Source organism: Aegilops tauschii, chromosome 2 (genome assembly GCF_002575655.3).
Source record: "Aegilops tauschii subsp. strangulata cultivar AL8/78 chromosome 2, Aet v6.0, whole genome shotgun sequence".
Lineage (NCBI taxonomy): Eukaryota > Viridiplantae > Streptophyta > Magnoliopsida > Poales > Poaceae > Aegilops > Aegilops tauschii.
In genome coordinates, this window is record NC_053036.3 from 49794149 (window position 1) to 49800223 (window position 6075).

Consider the following 6075-nt stretch of genomic DNA (forward strand, 5'->3'; position numbering starts at 1 on the left):
AGCTCGGCTCGGCTCACTCCCGCGGAGGAGGAGTGCGCGAGGGCCTCTTCTCTTCTCAAGCTCCAATAGCATGTAGAAGAGAAACCCTTATAAGGAGGTCCAACTCCTCTTCCACTTCCGGGGTGGGACTAAACTTCCCACTACACCTAGTGCCATATAACCCACATGGGCCCTTAGAGATTTTTCAGAAATTGCTACATGGGCCTAGATCCCATCTCAAATTTCAGCAAAATATACATTCAATAACACTACAACAGTTTGTAGCTTCAAACTGCATGCATACCAAGTTAAGAGGCGCTGAACTGGATATAACAGTTGATCCTTTGTACGACAAACAACGAAAGTGTCAAATTTATAGCTTCCAAACTCAGTCTGTCAGCAACATTTTGTTTGTCAAATATGCTCTCAGCAAGATCAAAGTATAAAAACTACAGAAGGATCTAACTTTTAGATATTTGGCAATCCTTCTTTAGAAAAATGTAAGCAGCAATGGTAGAGTAACTGGAGCTATATGTATGCAATCTGATTTCAGAGGGAAAAAGATTGATAGGTGGACCAAACGAAATCAAAAAATTTGATCAATCTCTTTTTTTGTTAAATGAATCTCAGACTGAGGAGAGCATGTTCTTTAGGTTGGCATCACTGTCAAGGACCCGCACCTCCCTGTTGAATTCCTTAAGTTTGTGCAGCATGGATTTTTCAAAATAGTTGTTTACAATATCTCCTTGCTTTTATATTGAGTGAATAAGAAAACTGTATACAGGAGGCGGGCTCTCTGTTACAGCTTGCTAGCCATTTTTGGCTGTTAATACGTAAGGGTGCCTTCCCTACTCCGATGATTCAGGTTGAATATGCTTGCTACCCACATTTTTTTAAGTGATGCTTGCTTAACTAAAATGTCTTGTGATCGTACTGACATACTCCCTCCATGGCTCCTTCCCAAATTAGATACATCCATTTCTACGACAAGTAATTCCGGACAGAAGGAGTATTACTTTTCTTCCTCAGCTGGTGCAAGTACAGAAGGGACAGCAGAAGATTGAAGATCACTCTCTGTGATGCATGTATGTGGTGATTTTGACCATCAGGATTGATCTCTATATTAGTTAAGTGGCCCATGGGATGTTTGAGGGAATGGCTATAAGAGATCAGCAAATGAGTATACATGTAGCGCTTCAGTTTATATGACCTATGATTTACTCATAGGGAGCCATTTTGTGACCCAGCTTGAGTTCTTTGGTTTTTGATAACAATTATTGACGTTGCTGCTGCTAATATTGAGTGTACATGTTTTTTGTACATAATATATGAACATGTTGCTATCTAAATTCTGAAATTACCAAACATGACCTTTCATTTGTCATGTATGACATCACTGAGTACTTTAATTAAGCTAGCTGTAGTAAGATTACATTTTACATGGCCGGTGTTAAACTTAAAGGTTCTAAACAGTTTAAATTTCTAGATATTTTGAATCATGCCGTACTTCACACATATGTTTTTAAGCTAAGAGCTCCTAATAATTGTTTCTCCTCAATGCAACTGCTATTTCAGTATAGTTTCACTGAGAGAGATAAAAGAATAGAATTCAGAGATATCGTCTGTCCGGTGATGACATTAGGTATAGCATATTTTGTTTGTTTCTTCAGTGTGAATTTATTTTTTGTCTTTGGTTAGCTGAGCGAGCTAGAGATAATATCGTGAACAATTTCTATCAAGTGATTGAGCTCCTTTTTTCAAAGCCAGTCAGGTGACTGGGCCAAAACAATAACAAGGAGATTAATCTTTTATTATGTCATTTGAGCTTCTCTAGGTTCTATTTTCTTTCATGCCATAAGCTACGATCTTTTGGTTAGACCTACTCTGATACAATGAAAGAGTAACTCTGGTACATTGTATTTTTCTTAGATTTTAAAAAATGTCTGCGCATTTCAAAATGTGTTATGATACCTAAAAAAAAGTTAATAAAATATAATAAATGTTCGCAAAATTTATCAGAAATGTTTTGTGCCATCAAAAATATGTTTATAAAATATAAAAATGCTTACAAAAAAGAAAAACATTTGCTTCTTTGTGGTATGAATATCTCCAGAGTTTATCCCTTTACATCATGTCATCTTACTAGCCATTTTTGGTTGTTAATACGTAAGGGTGCCTTCTCTAATCCGATGATTCAGGTTGGATATGCTTGCTGCCCCATATTTTTTTAAGTGATGCTTTCTTAACTGAAATGTCTTGTGATCGTACTGACATATTACTTTTCTTGTACTACACTACATGCATGCCTGGTTGACAAGCTGGAGCAACAATAGGAGGAGAGGGATCCAACAGAAACAGGTAGAAAGTCGCCTCAAATGTTACCTGAAACGAGGAAACCTGCCTAAATCCCGCCCTATATCAGGCAGATTGGAGATTTTTAAGAAAATGACAAGTCAAGCCATTTTCTACCTAAATCTGGGTAGATTTTCAGGCATCTACCTCAATCTGGGCGGGTTTTTAGGCCGGCCTGCCTGGATAGCAAGAAAAATGAAATACTTGATATCTTTTATAATGGACTAACCGATGCTTCTAGGGACCACCTAGATAGTTGTGCCAGTTGTGTTTTCAGGAAACGAACTGTTGAACAAGCTGAAGTACTATTGAGTAATGATAATTATTGGACTCTTTCTGAACCACCTCCTAAGCCAACTCCGAAGAAGAGAGGTATTCTATTTCTCAGTCCTGAAGATATGCAAGAGGGAAAGAAATCTATGAAATAAAAAGGTATTAAAGCTGAGAATGTTAAGAATTTACCACCTACTGAAGAAATACATGGTCTTAATATCCTGACACAGGTAGTAGAGGTAAATTCTCCCTATAGATTTGATGAAGGTGGTATTCCTTATACTAAATCTGCTAGTCAATGCTTGGATGAATTTGATAACTTTATTGTTAAACAAGAAAACTTCAATGCATATGTTAGTAGACAATTTCGGAATGTTTATATGATTGAATGCTTGAGTGACTATATGTCCTAGGGGCCCTGTTTAGGTGCACACAGTAAGTACTTAGTAGGTACATACAATGAATACTTAACATTGAACAAGCACGTATCAATGCAATGTAGCAAGCGGTCCAATATCCAACAGTGCAAATTACAACCTAAAACATGAAGAAGCAATGATCTGTGATGATAGAAATGCAAAAGATGGACACCTATCTCCAAAAAAGTTGAAATAAGTCTCCTAACTACACCATGAGCACGACTGAAGCGGATCATCCACTTGCGAGCTTTAGTAGTTAGGCACTCACTAAAGTGCACTATATATAAACATACACCCATAGAATAACCTAAGTGGTTGCACCTATGAGATTCTCCTGACTGGCTTGAGATTTGAGTGTCTACCATGGTCGTCTTCTTTACCGAGTGTGAGTCATCACAGCCAAGTCCAATTTAATTTTGTTGCTCCTTGACATTAGGGCGAACCCATAGACCAAGAAAATAGGGCAACGACCTCGGGCCAATGGCGACGGCGCGCACGCACGAGCACACACACAACACTACACTAAGTGTGCATACTAATAACCACATTATTAGTGAAAATGAGTTACCTCTATGAGCCTACTAAACATATAGAGACCGAATTTGTAATAGCAAGTTCCGCTATAAAGCAATTTTGCTTCTCTCTGTTTTGTGCACGCTCTACAAGTTGTACTAAAAGGAGTAATATTATTCCAGTACCAAGTACATATCATATGCATGATACGTCCATTTTGCATCATGTTTTTCTACTGTTATTTATGATGTTTATATGCATAATAATGCTTTTTGGAGTAATTCTATTGCCTTTTCTCTCATAATATGCAAGGTACACACAAAGAGGGAGAATTCTGGCAGCTGGAAATCTGGACCTGAAAAAGCTACGTCAGGCTACCTATTATGCACGACTCCAAACAAGCTGAAACTTTACGGAGATTTTTTATGGAATATATGAGAAATATTGGAGCCAATAAGTACCAGAGGGGCCCACCAGGAGGGCAGAACTCACCTGGGCGCCAGGGAGCCCAGGCGCGCCTTGGTGGGTTGTGCTCCCCTCGGCCCACCTCCGGTGCCCATCTTCTGGTATATAAGTCATTTTGACCTAGAAAAAATAAAGAGAGGACTTTCGGGATTTGTTCTAGTAAGTGGAATTTGGTAAGGAAACATTTATATAGTATGCTGAAATTTACTGTCACTTGTTAGTATGGAAATCAATCATTTGATGGGTTTGTTCGGGGTATCTTCACCTCGAACGGAACCACAATTAGTTACCCCTCAACCTACTGCACCTACTGAAAATATTGAATATGAAATTCCTTCGGGTATGATAGAACAACTGCTAGCTAATCCTTATGCAGGAGATGGAACCGAACATCCTGATATGCACTTGATATATGTGGAACAAATTTTTGGATTGTTTAAGCTTGCAGGTTTACCCGGTGATGAAGTTAAGAAGAAGGTTTTCCCTTTATCTTTGAAGGGAAAAGCATTGGCATGGTATAGGCTATGCTATGATATTGGATCTTGGAATTGGAATCGATTGAAATTGGAGTTCCTCCAAAAATTGTATCCTATGCATCTAGTTCATCGTGATCGGAATTACATATATAATTTTTGGCCTCGTGAAGGAGAAAGTATTGCTCTAGCTGTTGGGGAACGTAGCAATAATTCAAAATTTTCTTACGTGTCACCAAGATCAATCTAGGAGAGGCTAGCAACGAGAGAGAGGGAGTGCATCTTCATACCCTTGAAGATCTCTAAGCGGAAGCGTTACAAGAACGCGGTTGATGGAGTCGTACTCGCAGCGATTCAAATCGCGGAAGATCCGATCTAGCGCCGAACGGACGGCGCCTCCGCGTTCAACACACGTACAGCCCGGGGACGTCTCCTCCTTCTTGATCCAGCTAGGGGAGAGGAGAAGTTGAGGGAGAACTCCAGCAGCACGACGGCGTGGTGGCAATGGAGCTCGTGGTTCTCCAGCAGGGCTTCGCCAAGCACTATGGAGGAGGAGGAGGAGGTGTAGGAGGAGGGAGGGCTGCGCCAGGGAAGAGGTGCGGCTGCCCTCCCACCCCTCCACTATATATAGGGGCAAGGGGAGAGGGGGAGGCGCCCTAGGGTTTCCCCTAGGGGGCGGCGGCCAAGCAGATTGGATCTCCCTAGGGAAAATCCTAGGGAGACTTGCTCCCCAAGCCAAGCAGGTGGAGGTTGCCTCCCAAGCCAGGTGGAGGCGCCCCACCTCCCCAAGTAACATGGGAAAGGGTGTGGGGGGCGCACCACCCCTTAGTGGGCTGGTTTTCCCCTTCCCCTTTGGCCCATGAGGCCCTCCAACACTTGTCGGGGCTCCCGAAACACCTTTCGGTCATGCTAGCCATAGCCTGGTACCCCCGGAACACTTCCGGACTCCAATACCCTTCGTCTAATATATCGATCTTCACCGCCGGACCATTCCGGAAGTCCTCGTGATGTCCGGGATCTCATCTGGGACTCTGAACAACCTTCGGTAACCACATACTATTTCCCATAACAACTCTAGCGTCACCGAACCTTAAGTGTGTAGACCCTACGGGTTCGGGAACCATGCAGACATGACCGAGACACCTCTCCGGCCAATAACCAATAGCGGGATCTGGATACCCATATTGGCTCCCACATGTTCCACGATGATCTCATCGGATGAACCATGATGTCGGGGATTCAATCAATCCCGTATTCAATTCCCTTTGTCAATCGGTATGTTACTTGCCCGAGATTCGATCGTCGGTATCCCAATACCTCGTTCAATCTCGTTACCGGCAAGTCTCTTTACTCATTCCATAACGCATGATCCCGTGGCTAACTCCTTAGTCACATTGAGCTCATTATGATGATGCATTACCGAGTGGGCCCAGAGATACCTCTCCGTCATACGGAGTGACAAATCCCAGTCTCGATTCGTGCCAACCCAAAAGACACTTTCGGAGATACCTGTAGTGCACCTTTATAGCCACCCAGTTACGTTGTGACGTTTGGTACACCCAAAGCATTCCTACGGTATCCGGGAGTTGCACAATCTCATG